An 18,832-nucleotide genomic window follows, 5' to 3' on the forward strand; every position below is an offset into this window, starting at 1 on the left:
AAGAGAGCCGTACCCAAAAACGAGAACTATTCAGGAGTTCAACTTCACGCAGAGCATCAGCTGAATTGGTCTTATTACGTAATCATTAAGTGCGTATGCGTGTCAGTGCTGCCATCACGCACAATAACTGTGCTCATGAAGTCCTTGCCAGGAACTTAGCCTTTTGAAATAGGATGTGAGAGTTGTACATAATGGGAATGGTGTTAGTGGGTGGCAACTGCAAAACATTACGTTGAATAAGCATCATTTTGCTCAGGTCACCACTGTATTTGATTCAACAAGAGACGGCGTGCGGTCTCAACGGAAACACATGTTCTTAAAAGCTAAACAAAATATGATACCAGTGCTAAAACTAATGAAAAATGTGCTAACAACGATTAGTCATATTGCAATTTCCCACTCTAGATAGAAATAATAAAAATAATAAAAATACTGGCTTTCCACAATGATCGTGTCTGTGTTCCTTTGGCTACCATTTTTGGATTGTTTTGTCGTACGTTTTTGCGTAAGTGCAGGAAAGCGAGTGAAACTGTTCAGAGCACAGCATAAATGAAGGGACCAAAATGTGTAGCATTTTGCACTGCAAGCATCGAACGGTCGTCTTGAAAACGAAACCGACGGTTCTTGCTTGCAATAATACAGGGCACAGGGTTTCCGTGGATGAATCAGCTTTATGTCAAGCAAGAGGTTACGGCGGCAGGCAATTCAACACAGAACGCTTACACGTTGGATTATTTATGCCTCGGACCGTAACAAACTTTTTGTTGTTTTTGTTCTGTATACAACGCACTACTGTTTCTACTGTTCGCCCAATTTTCGCGAGCACCGCTGCGAGAAATGGGCTTTGCTTGACGAAGAAAATGCACTTGCCGAAGCGTTGGCACATACCCCGAGCCTCTGACACCAGAGACCCATCTTTCCTGGCAGTACAGCCTCGAGGTGTCAAATATTTTATTTGCAAATTGAAACTTGCACGTGTTACGACACACACTCGTACCGAAGACAATGGCAGAAAACTTAAAATTGCGCTTTTAATTATTTTCTAATGCTCAATGCACGAGCAAAATCTCGGTACTAAATACCTCGCAGTTTGGACTGTGGACGACTATCATGTAGGCACAATTCGTGCTGACATCCTGCAGTAAAGAGCTTCCACTGAAAAGCATTCAAAGTTTTGACTGAGCAGGGGTGCACTTTCGATACTATCGTTATCCGGGAACTTGCAAAGGCTAGATTTCTAGAGAGCACCCCGGCATAGGCACCATTCATAACGCCTGGCTTTGGCGAGAATGAATATGCTTGACTACGCAGTACGATTTTTTACCGCACTTAGGTGGCTACAGCCAAGAAGAATACAGTCTTAATAGACAGCACCCAATGAGACTGTTATGTATTTTATTAATTTATTCATGTGTATACAGTAAGCGCTGCAGGCGATGAATCCACAGGGAATATATTCTTTAATATGTGTTTCATCATTTAATAAAAAAAGCTCAACTACACTTGGTAGTATCACTGGCTTAATACATTAACCTAGAGAAATTGTCTAAGTGCGTATTTCAATACATGACCAGACCCTGTGGCAGGACAAAGCGTGTCCTATTGACACATACCCATGGGAGGTATTTGGTACTTTTTGGTCCCAAAGGAACTGTGCCGCTCAGTTTCAGGGCGACTGTAGTTGGCTTACTGCTTGCGAAAACTATTCTTGCAAATTTCTGTAGCAAAGGGCTGTTGGGCTGTGGTTAACGCTACAGTACTTCAGCGCATATGACCCCAACTACAAGTGATGAGGCCAGGAAATTCAATCTATTTTAATCGAACATGCATTCAGATAATCTTAGTCGACCGGGTTATTTAAAAAATTTGTCAGTATGAAAATTTAGAAGTGTCTCACTGCGCCAGAATTTGAAACTATTGAAGCTGTTTCTGACCCGACAACTCTCACCAACATGTGTTGCTCACTGGCAGTCGAGGGACGCCAGTGCTTACAATGATACGAATGGAGCACAAAAGCAGTTGGTCAGTTTCATGGTTAGTAGCACACTTCACAAACATTTCATTTTTTTGTTGAGAAAATATTTTTTTACATAAAACAGACTGCGCCCAATGAGGAGTGACTAAAGCATAGCTATACATACAAGCAACGTGCGAAATTGCTCAGTACCGTACTGACACTGCAACATTACTACGAGTTGTTTTCCTTTATAACGGTAAATCTTATTTCACCTTCACGAATAATGAAAATGCCATGACGTATTTCATTTATTCAAGCTGTGGTTAGACAGAATAAAACCAAAGTTACGGTGTTGTGCAACTCCTCATTGAGGCACAGTTATTTGATGTAAGAAACAACTGCACTGAGTGCTCGGTGAATGCAACCTCCGTTGTGCTTAGCTGAATGGCAGTACATGGCGCGACGTGGAACAAAGGCCGTCCGGCCGTTATACCTAAGGCGTAGAAACAGTTCGAATATGCTGCTAACAAGAATGTGGTTCCGCATAACCTCAATGTTCAGGCTATCTTGTTGCACCAGTCGTTATATATAATTAAAGAACGCTACATTCACTTTTCAATTAAGAATGACCCTTCTCAACAAGATGGCATTCATGAGGTTACGCGAAATCTAAAAGAAGAAAACGTCCAAAATCGGCACACTTGCAGCGCCTAAAGAGTTGTGACAACAAACACCAGAGCAAGTAATCATTTTTTCAAGAGGATACACTAACCATTCCCAAACAATGACGCCGAGTGGCGAGACTGGCTAATGCTTTCGAATACTAGTGCCGATTCAAGGATGATATTTGTCGAGTTATATCAACCAATCAACGAAAATAAACGCTTCAATCACAACCGAAGAATCTAGGTTTAACAACATACTAATAACGTGATGACATCTGGCGACATTGCCTAACTGCACAAGTTTGAATAAGAAAGCGATGCTCGCATCCAACAGCAGATGGCGGCGCTTCAGGGCACGACGCATTATACTGTGCGCACAAAGCGAGTAACTTGACAATTAGCACCATGCCGACTGATTGATGCGAGTTGCTTTCTTGAGTCACTTGCGGCATTGTAAATGCGACTGGCACGATGCGTGCGCTAAACACTTGCTAACCGCTCGAGAAATTACGTACTTAATTACAGAAATTAGTACAACGCCATATTAGAAAGATGAGAACACCAGAAGTTGGAAGCTTGTCACGGCATTACGGTTATTGCAATGCTTGCTTCTTGTGGAGACTTGTGTATAATCGTGACATTAGCGCGCAATCCCTTAGGTTGCGCTTACGCATATCAATTTCTATTTACAGGCTTGTACATACATGACCATGTTCACGCAACGAGTGTCACGAGGAAAAGAAATGGTGAAATATTTTATGGAATAATGTGATTTGGCATACTCTCACTAAAATTTGACATAATCAAAAATGTTGCCTCTGACTGGGAATGAAACGTTCGTCTGAAAGAGTGATATAGTCAGAATTTTGTTTTTCAGTGGCTACGCTACCCTTCCCTCTCTTACCCAATGTTAGGGATGGCCTGAGGGGCCATCCCTAACAAATTATTAAGTTTTTCTGTCAGCGCTTGCGGCACGACCGCGATTACCACCCACCGTTGCAGACCAATTTATCCCATGAACATTTCCCTGCTTAAAAGCACTGCAGCAACCCATCATGGAGGGTATGATAACCTTCTCATCACGAAACAAGTTTGCATCTTCTGGTTGAAACTCGTACACAGGGCTCATTGTACGTAACCCCCGGTGGCACACAACACCATTCTCGACACAGCCGGAACTGAGGCGGTACATGAATCCGCGTGCGCCTGAGGCTTTCAGGTCGACACTGACCAGTGCCTAAGCTACTGGCACCACCCGAAGCGGGCTGAAACAGAGAAGAGAACTTCAGCATCGCAGCGCTAAATGACGAAAAATGGACAAACAAGGTTCAGAGAGGCTCGAAACGCTGCCCAGATCGGCAACGAGAGACATGCTGCAGTGAACGTGACAGCTGCGTGCCACATGCGAGACCAAAAAGGCGCGATTTCGCGACACTAAGCCATTCTCCAGACTCTCGACAGATGCAGTAAACATACAGCAATGCACTGTCAAGCTGCTCACAGTGTTGTGAGGCAGCTCACAGCACACTGCCTAAAACGGGCAATCAGTGTCGAGCCCTGGGGATACAGCCTGCACGACTGAACGCTGATCAATTGCTAGTGACAGACAACTGCCAGTAACTAATGCAGCATTTCTCATTTCCACTTCTAGGGTAGAGCGTTTCGGTGCCTCCTTTGCCAAATTCAATTCACTCTGGAGCGTAATACAGTGCACGGTGCAGTGCATTATGCGCTCGGGACGACATGCACTGGATATTGACCAAGACTTGGGTCATTCGGCGCCCATGCATGCGAATTCATATGGTTGCATTGAAGTTCCTGGGCAAATCTGTTACCGTGTCCCGCGCGGGCGATGCAATGTGGCGGCCGGACCACGAATAATGAAACAATGAGGCCCCGGAGAACGCTCCCAGAAGGGGAATATGCACCATTTACAGGGCTGCAGGCTCCCATGAGAAAGCCATGTTATCACTCACGACTTGCTTGAATTTTTCTCACCACTAGCAAGATGCAAATGTAAGGATGGCACATTAGCTAAGAATTGAATCAAGATAGGCACTAAAACAAACAAGAAACCGCTAATGCACTAACGTACATTACGTCCTCATATTATGCATGGGGTGTCGGTGAGCCTGAGTAAGCAGTTCTAGCAGCAGCTATGACGGAAAAGAGGATAGGGAAGGGCTTCCTACGGGTTTCGAAAGCCGCCATGATGGCGGCCTCGCTGCTCGTGCGGGCAGCCCTGGGACGCGGACATTTTGAAAAGCAAAAAGAGAAAGCCGGTGCGAGGTATGCATCGCACTGACGCTGGGAAAATGATTTACGAAAACGAGCAGGTTATTCGGGATATGCCAGAAGAGCTTAGGAAAAGAAAAGGAAGCATGTGCCGTTCCGCATTACTAGCGCAGAAATAGTAACCGCACAGAGCCAGATGGAGGCGCGCAGGGTAAACAAACAGCCCTTCCCCGAGTCGTGTTTTTGCTATCTATATCGTACATTGAAGTGCGTGCTGTGCTTGTCGATCGCGGCTGCCGGCTTGAGCTATTAGAGAAGTGCTGGACCCAAATTTTGCTGACGTTCCGCGAATTACTACATAATGTTTTAGTATTTGGATGCACGCCAAATTCGGATATTTCACATAACCTTTGAAACTGCTTTAATTGCTGCTACTTCGGAGGAACGAATTGTTATTTAGCAGTGTTTAAATGCAAGGCAGGCTCCAATTTACACCAATACGAAAGCATTTTATCTTATTTTTATTTAAACATGTACCAATGTGCTTCTATGCAACGGGTCACTCGACAAAATCATGACCAAACATATTTTTCTGTTGCTTTAGTGCCTAGCGATTAGAGAATGGCTCCCCTCCAGGCGCCAATCAAGTTAAAGAAGTGCCAGATTGGCACATCAAAAGTAGACAATGACAACGTAAATACCCCATCCCGATTTTCCGACTGGATTGAAAAACGATGATCGAGACAGGCACTCGAACGTTCTCGCTTTTAACCCGCTTATAGGTTATCGGTGAGAACGATCGATTGAAGCCATTCGAGGGGAGGGGGGGGTAGTGGTGGAACATGGCTTGCAGGGAAGCCGCATTACGCTCTCCTTGTTTACCAATACTGCGTGCTGTAGCAGCAGCATGCGCTTAAAAATTTCGAACGGCTCTCTAAGCAGGCGCCGCGTCGCAGTGGCTGCCGGCACGGGGTTGAGCGCGCGCGGACACGCATCTCTCGATGGAGAACTGGACCGAAAGGGGCACCTACCGTGAGGTGGGCAGGAGCTCTAGGAGAGATTGGAGCAGCGACAGCAGCAGCAGCAGTGGCTAATGTTGCAGTGATCGCGTACGAGGATGGCTTGGTAGCCGAACGCAGCTGACCTTCCAGAGACTGGAGAGTGCTGAGCCGGAGGAGCGAACAAGTGACGACCAGCACGCAGCGGCGACTGTCTTTTAAGCGCGTCTACTTCCGTACTGGCGGAAAATCGATCCTCGCATCGAATCCGCCCTCCGAGAGAGAAACGCCTAGAAGCGGAATTTTCCTTCGCCGGCTGCTGCACAGGCGCAGCCGGTGACTAGGCGTGCCGTTGCCACAGAGACGCGGTCACGTGGTCGCAGCGGGAAGCGCAACAGCAAGCTGCTGTCACGTGGTGCGAGGAGCACGCTCCGCGAGCGCAGCGGACAGCAGCGGAAGAGTGCCGCGCCGCCGGTGTGGCCGCTTAACCATGGCCTTGGCATCGCCGGCGGCGCCGGCGAACCCCCCCTCCTGTCGCGGTTGCTTTCCCTCGCACACCAGAGCGTGCGGAGAGGTATACTTGCTGGGGGGACGGCCGGTCCCGCCGCCACTTTTTTTGGCGGTCCATCATAACAACCTCACTCTTCGTCTTTATCAGAGTGCCCTTAGCGCAGCTACAGTTGTCTCGCAACATTCCAACGCATCGTTGCGACGCATAAAGCGTGCAGAACAGCAACAAAGCACCCCTCCCCGTGCGTTTACTGGCGCGCGAAACAATTCCGCGGAGCCAAGGCGCAATGTTTACGAGCGCGATGTTGTAGAGGGAGTTGTATAACAAGAAAAACAGAACGCACTTATTTACATTATTGTTTCATTTATTCACACATCAGAAACGCGAGGTTGGTGAAAAAACAAAAATGATGAGAGGAGCGCGATTATACAGTTCATTGGAGGCTGGTTGGGGGTAACTGTATGATGTTAGTTTTACGTTGCGCTTTACGAACTTTGGCCAAAGCTAAACATACGTAACAGAGTCTTGGAGGACTGTTCACAGATATCGACAGAACTTAGGTTTGTACGCACCGAGTTAATAATTCAAAGTCTTTGCTCTGTAAGCGGTGTGGTTCTTGCGGAGCATCGACCCATTTCCGGGGCTTGTGACGCCTTGATGTCCGGTATGAGAAGTCTGTTTTGGTTGATTTAATAATTCAACAATATTGCAGCGCTCATCTAGCTGTATTGTAATGTCGAAGAACTGCTTATCAGCGGTATGATTTCAGTCTAGCAATAAAATACATGTCCAGCGTAATACGCAATGATACCAAGTTTCTTAGTTTTTGCAAGTTAGAAAGACCTGCTGAAGTCCAGTATGACATTCGACATCGCGAAATATGGGCGGTTTCTTTTTCACAGACCAAACAAGGACGTAACAGATTAGAATGCAGAATGCCGATGCTACTGAACCTTTCAAAAAGAATCTCGATATAAGCACAATCACCCGGCAGAAATTAAAAGGGCAATATACTAATTGTGAATAGATAGATGTGTATGCTATAAACGTAAGTTCACAGCAGAAAACTTTGTTTATACTCTGCGAAATTATCAAAATGAAAGATATGCGTTGTGCTCAAATTGCGTCGGTGATTCGAATGCATTTAAATATGCAACAGTAAATTACTTCGTATAGCCACTTGTTTGTATGTCCTTTGATGCGTGCTTTTTTTTCTTTTTAGTTGTTGTTTTTCACGAATTGTTGTTCGACACACGCAAAATACATATATATGCAATCGTGATACGTGCATTGTGTCTGAAGTAATATTGTTGATATCAATGTATTGTACTGTATAATAATCACGAGTAGATATTATGATTACAATTTAAATACATGTTCATGTGTTATTTAATATCTAGTTATTACAATGTAAGATATCACGTACATGTCTCGTGAATATCATTTATGTGTTTTTCACTGCCAAATGCAACGAGTGCCGGAGCCCTTGTCAAGCTGCTGAAAAGAAGCTTTTCGCTCCAGTCCTGGCATTTTGTTTTCTTTGTAAGAACGGAATGCGAAACGTCCGTCTGTCTGTCTGTCTGTCTGTCTGTCTGTCTGTCTGTCCGTCCGTCCGTCCGTCCGTCCGTCTCTGTCTGTCTGTCTGTCTGTCTGTCTGTCTGTCTGTCTGTCTGTCTGTCCGTCCGTCCGTCCGTCCGTCCGTCCGTCCGTCCGTCCGTCTGTCTGTCTGTCTGTCTGTCTGTCTGTCTGTCTGTCTGTCTGTCTGTCTGTCTGTCCGTCCGTCCGTCCGTCCGTCCGTCCGTCCGTCCGTCCGTCTGTCTGTCTGTCTGTCTGTCTGTCTGTCTGTCTGTCTGTCTGTCTGTCTGTCTGTCTGTCTGTCTGTCTGTCTGTCTGTCTGTCTAAGGTTCGAAGAAAAGAGGTGGGTCACTGGGGTAAGCGGACAGCACAAGAGATGTGAAACACCACAATTCCGTCAATCTAATAAGATGTATCATTTTTATTGCAATTTATACTGTATTTTGCTGGCTGAATTCAGGGAGCAGCTTCCCCTTGAAGAATGATGGGGATGAAATGCAGCAGATAAATGCGCATTATAATGACCATCCGCCACTCATTCCGATTGATCGACGCCTAACGACGCCTTGCTGATTGTACGAACACATTTATTTGGGCTAGTTGGTGGTATATTGCATACAGGCAAACAAGCAGACCAGACAGGTACTTCAATTGTCAACAGTGCTGCTCTCAAGCATTGTTCGGCATACATTTACGGGTTACATAAAATAAATCTGTTTTTTTAACCGAATTTTTCCAGCAGTGAGAAAGGGAAAAAAAGCGATGTGACTAAGAGGCACCCAATTTTTTCCCGCCATCTCTTTTCCCCTTTTGTTCGTTTGTAGACGCGCTATAGCGACCGTCGATTTCCGCTCGCACCGTTCCGTCCTTTTCACCTTGGTGGCCATTGGTGACGCAGCTAGTCAAGAGGAAACGACAGTCGTGTTCCGTTCACCAGCAAGGGCGCCATGAGGGCGATGATGTTACTTCAGACGAAACAATGCGTGAAATTGGAGAAGCTATATACCGGGTAGTAGACACAGGACACCGTGCCTATTTGAGTCTGCGCGAGGTCGAAGCAGGTCTCGAGTGCCCCCCGTCCCATCCCCTCTCATCCCTCCCCCTCTCTTGCGGTGCTTCTAGAAAAATCTCGACGCGAGATGAATGATATAGAAAGAGGGGACATTCGTCTGCATCAAAACGGCAATGGCGGAATGCGCTCCAGCAAGACAACAAGGTAATAACCGAACTAAAGTGCCGGTCGCGGGACCCCGGTTAGCTGCGTCTTCACGCCCCTGCAGTGCATTCAGGTCAAGCAACCGCACAAGGATTACGAAATCGGGACAACGCTTCTCGTCCGAATGAAAAATGCCAGGGCGCCATGGCGGGACGAGGCGTTTCATTCCCTTCGAAAGGCCGCACGCTCTGATTGGTCATTTGGGCACCCGTAGTGTGCGGCATGATGATCCGCACACCAGCGTGGAGGAACCCAAAATAATAATACCACGCACCCTGCTTCAGCGGTCGGCAGCAGTACATGCGGAGCGTGACGCAAAGGCGACGAAAAAGAAAGGCAGAGCACAATGTTGTCGCATAAACACCAATGACAACTACAATGACAGTCAACCCGAACGAAGGCCTGAGTGCTTGTGTGCGTGGGTGGAAAGTACACAGACGTTGTGTACAAAAGTACACAGAAAGTACGCATTGTTACTGCTCTCACAAAGCATAATTCCTCGAGATTTGTTGAATAGCCAAGGCCAGAATACGCTTAGGCTGAAAAAGGAAAGAAAAACACGACGAGCAAGTTTATCTTACTAACTAGCGGCCTTATTTCGCAATTTATTTAACATAAATGAGAATTGTACCTGTTTTTATTTTAGGGCACACTCTAGAAGAAACCAAACAAGAACACGATTACTTTATTGTATGTCAAAATCATTATCAGCGAATTTTTGTTTTGTGAAAGAAATTTGCACATATACGAAATGTATTGCCTGTGACTACTTCAACATTGCACGAGCAGTGTAGGCAGCTTTCCAGTTACCCAGACATCCCTCCACCTTACAATAGAAACTACGAGTAAATAAAAGAAAAAAAAAGCGAAGAGAGGTATTGAACGACTTCTTGTTTCCCCTTGCAGAGCGCAAGGGAAGGGTGAATATATACGAAGAATCATACCTGCGTTGTTATACAAAAACTATGCGCACTTTTATGCGTCTTTGTAACACATGTTGATGGTACAAGGTGTTGCCCAGGCGCCGTATTTGTGCGCCAACATCTCCTTTTGACCATGCCAATAATACTAAAGAACAGATTCAGCACTATCACTGTTTTAAGCATAGTGTTAATCAGTCACAACGATGAATGTTACTCTAATTGGGTTTCTGCATGCCCTTTCGTATACATTTAGACCAGCGGATTTTCTGCAAGCAGCTTCACCGTTTTGTCACGGTCAGAGGCATAGCTGCATGCAGGTGGCAACTGGAAAGCTTAAAGGCCTGAAGTATATCGAATCGAAAAGGTGTCGAAGTTGCGTATCTTTTGTCCGGAATTTCATGCCCTACACTGAATACTAAAAAAAATTTTTTTTACTGACTTGGCCAGTAAGATGAAACGTGCAAACAGCGTGACCCATACACGAACTCTGTTTTGCCTCTTGCTCCAATCACTAGCGCTATGCGTGCTTTCACTTAACGCAACGTTTCGTCGTCAACCGTCTCTCCCGAGTGAAGTCCTGGAGCTCGCTGCTGCGGTGAACAGTGCGCACTGTGTCTTTTGTGCATCTTTCTCTCTGTCAAGTCAACAAACGGGGATCGAGATCATATCACTACGTTTGCGTTTCCCGAACATTGCACGCACTTTTGACGAAACACTGCCCCCTCGCCGCCATTTCACTTTCTTCAAAACAAAATAATTATTGCGGATTATAAATATGCATTTGAATTTAGAGGGCTTGTTTAATTTGCCTGTTTCTTGCGTTGCAAGAAGCAAGCAAACAAGCCCTTGAACTTGAAACAAACATATACAGCTCTTCAATCCACTCGACAACGTTTCTGTTGAGCCCTGCAGTGTGCCTGTCGGCGCATATATTGTGCCGGTACACGCTCTTCCTTTATTAGTTAGCTTTCTTTTGTTTGCAGGTTGCTTGCTTAAACGCTATCATGCTTCAGCAGAGCTCATGTCTTTCCTCCTTCTTCAATAATATATTGCTGCGGAGAAGCCAGCAATGTTTACTGTACAGCATCTTGCATTATGCCCAAATAAATAAATAAATCTATAAATAAATAAATAAATAAATAAATAAATAAATAAATAAATAAATAAATAAATAACAGGAAACATTCTCAACGCATTGAGGGCCGCGATACTCTAGCTATGGAGACGGGCTTATCGTGTGCAAGAGGGCAATAGCCGAACACGAGAGATATCACTCGGAAAACAGGTGCAGAACCTCAGATGATCGCGGCGCTGCTTGGTTGCGATTCGCGGCGTGCACTCTAGAGGCTGCGGCTGCAGCTGCGTTCACTACCTCCAACCAGCTGTTAGCATCGGAGGCGTGCTCCTTAAGCAACACGAGGACGTCAAAAAAAAAAAAAAAGAAGAGAGAAATGCAAGCCAGCAGCTTTAGCGTTCGGGTAACCGCTGCTGGCGGCTGCTGCGAACTAGGCGTTGCGCCCTTCGTCGAGCCGGCAAGACAGACAGCCCATCCCCGTGGCCCGACTATCAACATGTGCGCTCGGGCCACTTCGCCGCTGCCAGAATATTCTCGCGCACCCTCGGCTGTTGGGAGAGCGCGCGATTCTCGACTCTCCGCCGCGCACGCGCGCCCTCGTGCAAAATACAAACTGCCAAAGTGCGCCAGATAAACACCGTCTGACCCACTTTTGACCTTTAGGAAGAGAAACGAAAACACTCCGAGCCGACCGGAGTAACCTGGGTGGGCCGCCGGTCGATTTGGCGGGGAAAGGCGGCGCTCGCGTTTTTTACCCCGTCGTCTTGCTTTATTAGACGACTGATCCAGTGGAGGATGGTAGATCTAAAGCTTTAGGTAGATGCAGTCAGCACCTATGGCGCACGTGGTATGTGCATGCATTCGCTTAACGGAGATTAAAAATAAGGCTGTACGGGCAGCAAGTCGGCTGTCTGCTCGCTTTGTATTCTCGTTGGACAGGACCTTGTATTTTATACGCAAGCGCAACGCGCAGCTGGTGCGTAAGCTTTTTTTATGTCTGTGCTGTGAGACCGGCGCTTTCATCGGTGTAAACAACACATCCTCGTGCCACGTGTACAAGGTTATAAGCAGCCGAAAAAGTCGCAGTCCCCTTCCAATTAAGGCCACAAAGAAAAAAACGAGAAAGAAGCTGCTCCTCCGAGGCACTGCGTGTGGCAACATAGACACTGCCATGGCAACGAAGAAACAGAAAGGAAGGAGAGATACACGGACCGTTGTTTCTGCTACATTGACTGTAAGGAGCACGGGGAGGTTAGGAGCGGCGGGAGGGGAGATGCGCGCTTCTTGCACAACAATTCACATCACCACGACGTAAGCAGAAAAACTCGATGGCCCTCGGGCAGGCGTTACAAAAGGCAAGCACCCCATATAGCTGAACGAACTTTCGACGTCGTGCCAATCACCACAGGCCGATGGAGCAATCTTAATGAACTGTAAGTCGACGGAACAACCTTGCCCGGCCCGATATTGAACTTAAAAGCCTAGATTTGGCATCAGCGATAAGGCCATATATCTAGGAGGTCAAAAATAAAGACATATTTTTTGTTCCCTTGTTTTTCATCAGGATTTACGTCACAACAAGTGAGAGTTCGAGACCTCTCAGAGAACAGGCAGGTTGACGGTTAATGAAGATCAGTAGAATATCATGCTAGAAGACTTCGAAGAGGTAACTTCTCTTCAAGCAAGGTGCTTCTGCACGGTGTATTTGTTAGGTTGGTCGTCTTATTGCGACGCACCCCGCGGACACATGGTGCGACAAAAGCGCCTTCGTCGACCGAGCAGCACTCGTGTGTTTTATTGCGATATCGATTATATGGACACTCCAACCGCATTTCTGTCGTCGTCGTCGCCGTCGTCATGCGTCGCCGTGAGGTTTCGTATAAATTCCAAGGGCGACAACAACGTCGCCGCTCGTCCTGCGGTGTCTGTGCGAGTGAAAGCAGGCGAGGGGAGACAACGATCGCGGCTCAATCTCGCCCGCGCGAAAGGGACGGAAGCAGCGGAAGCGTGCCGTCTTCCGTGGCGCGCAAGGCACCGGGGGAGAGAGGGGAGGGGGGGCGGATTTCTACTCTGGCCGCAACTGCGCATGTGGCAGCTGCGAGCGATCGCCGTATGTTCAGAGCGATCTGCGTTGGGGCCAGAGTTTAAGTACGTCGGCGGCTCGTACCTTTGTGCGTGATGTGTGTTCTCGGCGCTCACTTTGCCAGCGATAGAGAGCACGAAGATCGCTTCGCTCGCTGCTGCTGCCACGTTTCCTCACGCCAGCGTTTTGACAGCGAGTGTCCGCGGTCATCGAGTGCGATGGGTTCATGTTTGCACTGCGCGCTGACACCATGCTTGTTAATTTAGTTAGCAAGCGAAAGTTTACAAGCTGATACGGCCGATAAAAGTGCTATCGTTACTTCGTACGGCTGTGTTCTAATTTGCTATCGCAATCGATGCCTCCGCTTTCGGGGAAACTGCGACTTTTTTTCGTAGCCTCAAAGGTGCTATATTCACGGTATGTTGGAGAACCTAATGAAAAGAGGCTACTGAGCATGCTGACTTCGGAAGTACGGTCTTCGGCTTCAGGATGGATCAATGGCGTTTGTTTGTTTGTTCTCCTTCGAGTTGTCCGGCTCGACCTGCGCGTTCTGTTAGATGCCGATGAACGCCGAGCCACAACGCTTGCCGTGCATTGCTACTATCGGTGTAGCTCTTTTAGGACCAGTTTTCGTGGTGGAACCAATTTTTGGAACCGGTAAGACGTGGTTGTTTGTTAAACAGCGTGAGAAACAAAAGCTAATCTTGCCTTGGTGACCCTCGCAAGACGGCTAGTGATGCACACATTCGCGTACGAGGTAAAAGAAGAAAATAACTTGCATATTTAGATATTTGGCGAGGTCTTCAGTGTCTTCCCAAGTGGGTTTGGCCTGCGAGCTACATTTATGAAATTATTGATCATACATAATGGCTTGGCTTCGCTCTGTGCATAAGAGCATGCCATGTTTTTTCTTAATTTTGATTTTGTCAGTAATTTGATCTGAAGTGCCACATGGGAAAGTTGATGCAGCGCCAACGAAGTAGTGAAAAATGTTGCCATCGACTTTTTCAGCCTGGCTCATCAATTAGCTGTGCCAGTTTACCAAAAAGATCTTTTACCAAAAAAACTTCCACTACCTATTCTATGCATATTTCCATCGCTTTTCTGCAGAGGCAGACCAGCGCGTCAGAAAGAGTGTTCTATGGACCATTGAAAAAGCGTGAAGAAGGCAGGCGCGCCGTCACTATACTAATGCTTCCGACCAAGTGCTCGCGCACTCATATCGGAGCAGCTTACTCTATGACAAAACAAAACACAGGAAGCTGATGCTGGAAAGAACTGTGGGCCATGTTAATGCCTTCAGTGCGTGCGCGAATAAACGCCTCCATGCGTCCTAATAGCAGGAAATGTATGAATCAGGGAAGCAGGGCGCATATCCAGAGCCAAATGCCACTTTACAATGATCCTCGAGCACAGCTGGAGTGATCTAGTGCTCCCCGGAACAACGGTACGCGGAACGTTTTCAGATTTCGAACCCCAACAAGATGGTGCTTGCCATTGTAGCGAAGAGGGAAATGGTGGGAACAGACCACGTGTAATATTGCTATGCGCACGAGTGAGCTATAAAGCAGCTGTCGCAAATGGACGTATTTTCGTATTTCCTCCCACGCGTTAGAATGAAAGGGCCGTTTGTTTTTGGTCACTCGCACTGCAACAGAATGCTTGCAGAGCTGATAAAAAGAGTACGAACAAAACATTCAAGGTCATTCCGCCCTGCGAAGGTGGATGACTAGCGTAGCTGTAAACATCGTCGTAAAAAAATTGTGGTAAAGACTTTATTAAGTCCAGACCACACGTACGCTTGCGGACGCGCGCCAGCTCGCGTTCACGCGCCCACACATGCGCAGATGGTGCGACATGGCTCGTACGCGTCGAAACGCGGCGTGATCTCGGGGAACAACAGCTCCTTCCTGTTATCGCGCGCTTGGGTTGCCTCGCGCCGGCGCGCCTGGCTACGCAGCTACGGCGCGGAACGTTCAACTCTCCGTGAAGCAGATTTATATCATGCAAGAAAGTGGTTCTTCTTTCCTTTATGCGCTGATCTAGCAGCTATAAAAATATAACAATTACGTTTATAGATATCGAAGCATTTTGAAACACTGTCGATACCAAAGTACGAAGCGGCGCCTGCCAAGGCGCCTGTGAGTGGGCCCATGAGCGCGCGCTGTCGCGCGTCTTTGTGGATGCAAACCGCCATTACTCGCGAGGCGCGGAAGGCGCTAGGCGCGCGGACGCGAGCTTGCGTGCGTCCGCGAGCGTACGTGTGGTCTGGGCTTTACAGTGTAGCTGTATACAGCTAGGGTAGCATAGAATTTTCGTATCCAAACACAAAAACTATCATCATCGATGGTTCATGCCCCCGTAAGCACTCATGACCCCGTAAACAAGCAAATAATATAATGACTCATTGCCTCGTAAGGCAGAGGCTACAAGCACTCAGGAAACTGAAGCTAACAGTGCTTACATTCTTTTTAATCACAGATACAACATACAAAACCGCATGTAGAAAACTGTCATCATCAATAGCTTACACCCCCGTAAGCAATGTACCCCCATAAATAAGCAAGCAAAAATTGCAATGGCTCACAGCCTCGTAAGGTCCATGGCGACTCACTTTGCGTGGGTTAGTTGCGATGACACTACTCCTGCGGTGTTGTCGGTGATTTCAACGTGGATGTGTCGGGACCGGAAAGAGATTGGTGTACGCATTTCGTGTTGCAGACATATCACTTGCGATTGCCACACCGATCCGACCCAACCGACCGAGATGTTGCTCTCTGAACATTTGTTTGCGAACACTCGACCTAGCAGTGCAATAGAATACACTATAATCTTTCTGTTTTTGATAAATATTCGACTAGCTTCTACCTAGGCACTACCAAAGTGCATGACACCACGGAGATGTTATGCGGGAACATCAAGACGCCGTGGTTACCCGTATTTATTTTCTTTTGCATCCATTCTTGTATATAAAACCTGGTATACGCTATTAACTTTTGGCAATTACAGAAACGTTATCTACCAGTATATTTCTATTTATTTTTGTTTTGATTTATTGCACAAGTTTAAATTATGGGGTTTTACGTGTCAAAACCACTTTCTGATTATGAGGCACGCCGTAGTGGAGGACTCCGGAAATTTCGACCACCTGGGGTTCTTTAACGTGCACCTATATCTAAGCACCGCGGGTGTTTTCGCATTTCGCCCCCAACGAAATGCGGCCGCCGTGGCCGGGATTCGATCCCGCGACCTCGTGCTCAGCAGCCTAACACCATAGCCACTGAGCAACCACGGCGGGTATATTGCACAAGTTTCACGGCCCATATTCTATCCAAGCGCAAAGAGTGGCTGATACATGTGCATGCAAGGCCGTTTTTATTCAAAAATATTATCAAATGGAGCTCGCGCCAGCCCTCGGCTACGTTGCACAAGGAAAAGACGGCTTTCATACACTTCGAATAGCGTTGTTGCAATGATTTTATCTCACTTTCGGTTTTTGTTCCTGCTTTTTTATTTTCTCCCGCGCGGTTTATGACTAAACCCTATCCCGCATATGCGTCACATTTCTGAAATAAAACTTCCAGCGCAAGTCAGTGACAGTTTGTTTTCTGCCTTCATGTTCCGTTCATGTCGAGCAGTTGGTGAAAAATTTTTCACTGTCGTAACAACGGCAGTTCCAAAGAAACTGCATGTGCTTTCACTCTGCCGACGTCTTTGAAAGAGAAAGCTATCTGGTCGACTTTATGTACTATTCTGATTTATTTAAAGAGTTATTGCATAATAGAACATGCATTGCCCACTACCGCCAATGTAGGTCGTCCTGAGAGGAATTATCGCTATGGTGGTTGCTAACGGTAAGTTCTTTCAATAGGCAACTCCAACATAGAAGGCGGGCATGAGTTCTAATGAGAGAGAAAGAGAGAGCGAAACAAAAAGAAATACAGTTACGTTAACCAGGTTGCAGCTGGTTTACTGCCATTACTGGAGCAGGGGGAAGCGGAAAAATGACGGAAAAAGAAAGAAGCAGGAAGTGATGCACGTATGCATAGCTGCGTTCACTGTGCAACCATAGGTGGTCGCGGAGTTTAGTCGTACTTCAAAAGTGCAGTAGAGGTGACTTTCTGCGCGGATGGCGATCGAGTCCATGGTTCTAATATTTTTATTTTCTTCTGTGAATGGTGTGTCGCCCAGTTTGCTGAAGATGGGCCGCAAGGGCTGTCTTTCGTCTTCAAAAAAAAAAAAAAGGGCAGTATATGAGGACGTGCACCATGGTCTCCTCGTAAATACAAGATTTGTAATGAGTCACTGCCCATCTCATGCCGATGATTGTGAACAAGGCTCCCGTAGTGGGGCCGAAACGTATTTTTTTCTTTACAAACGATTGGTCGGCGCTTCATATTTCCCGGCAGAAATTGCAGGCGTTTGTAAAAAGTGACGGTAAAGTTCCGACCAACCGAGATAGGCGGGGCCGTAGTAGAATGGGGAATGAAGGGCCAAGGCGATGGGGCAGTTGCGAATTAGCCCATTACGCTGAATTACAACGTTCTAATCCAAGTTGCCGCTGTGCCGCAGGTAAGGGCTTCCAGAGTGGCAGAAACGCACACTCTGTGCTTGTCGGTGGGCGTAGTGCACACCTTCGATGGCATATTCGTTGCCTCAGATGCCGCAATGGCCTTGCATACAGTGAAATATGATTGTGTGCCCTGAAACAGTGAAATACACTGGCCTTGCATACAGTGAAATATGATTGTGTAACATTCCCTGGGGTGCTATAACGTAAAACTATTCCAATATGTTTTTATTCCAACCTCCTGACGTCAAATTTGTGTAACCGCCAACGCAAGTATCGGGCGGTTACCCGCAGGGTTGTCTGAACAAACCAATCAAATGCTCCACTCGATCATAGGCGGTCACTTTTGTTTGCTTGAAAAACGAATAACATTGCCTGCACGGAGCGGCTTGTCTTATCTAATTCGCTCAAAAGAGGCGCAGGGACTGATTTCCACGCACTTTGCTGCGTGCACAGGGTTCCCTCTATCCCGCTTTCCTCTTTCTGTTCCCCCTTTCCCTTCCCCCAGTGTAGGGTAGCAAACCGGACGCTCGTCTGGTTGACCTCCCTGCCTTTCCTCTCTTTGCTATCTCTCTCTCTCTCTCTCTCAAAAGAGGCGAGGAGCATGCTCAAGTGGAGAGGGATACCTCTCCGTTTTCGGGATTCCAGCCCAAAAACTTTTCACCAATAGCCGAGGGCTAATGGCGAAAAGGCGTCGAATCAGAAATAACTATTTTTGTTTTGTTGAGTCAAATTATGCATAATCAGTGTGTACACGTCATATCAGATGGGGAGCTATCGCGGTTTTCGTGACGACGCGTGACAGACAGGTGAAGTGGGGGTGGTCCAAAAAAGTTTTTGACCAATCGCGGGGGGCTGATTGCAGAATCGGAATAGAAAAGTTTGGAATAGTTTTACGTTATAGCGCCCCTGATTTCGGATACCAGGCGTTCATGAGGGTCATGGTATAGGCTTGACTGCTCAAGTTTGGAGGGCCGCCTTGAAATCCCAAATGATGGCCCAGCTGTTTGTGTATCTTAGTCAA

The 18,832-nt window shown here is 46.9% G+C and overlaps 1 protein-coding gene across 2 annotated transcripts in view; it reads right to left on the bottom strand.

Annotated features, from left to right (window-relative positions):
* Positions 1-18,832, bottom strand: part of Inos (Inositol-3-phosphate synthase) — a 121,950-nt gene that overhangs the window by 13,128 nt on the left and 89,990 nt on the right. The window contains exon 1 of one of the 2 annotated variants that reach the window (XM_075698022.1): positions 5,889-6,181. The exons of the other annotated variant lie outside the window; for it this stretch is intronic. The gene's annotated coding sequence lies outside the window, so the exon portion shown is untranslated. Of the gene's footprint in view, positions 1-5,888; positions 6,182-18,832 lie in introns of those variants that run through there. 2 annotated transcript variants of the gene reach the window in all.

The sequence above is a fragment of the Dermacentor variabilis genome, chromosome 1 (assembly GCF_050947875.1).
Source record: "Dermacentor variabilis isolate Ectoservices chromosome 1, ASM5094787v1, whole genome shotgun sequence".
NCBI lineage: Eukaryota > Metazoa > Arthropoda > Arachnida > Ixodida > Ixodidae > Dermacentor > Dermacentor variabilis.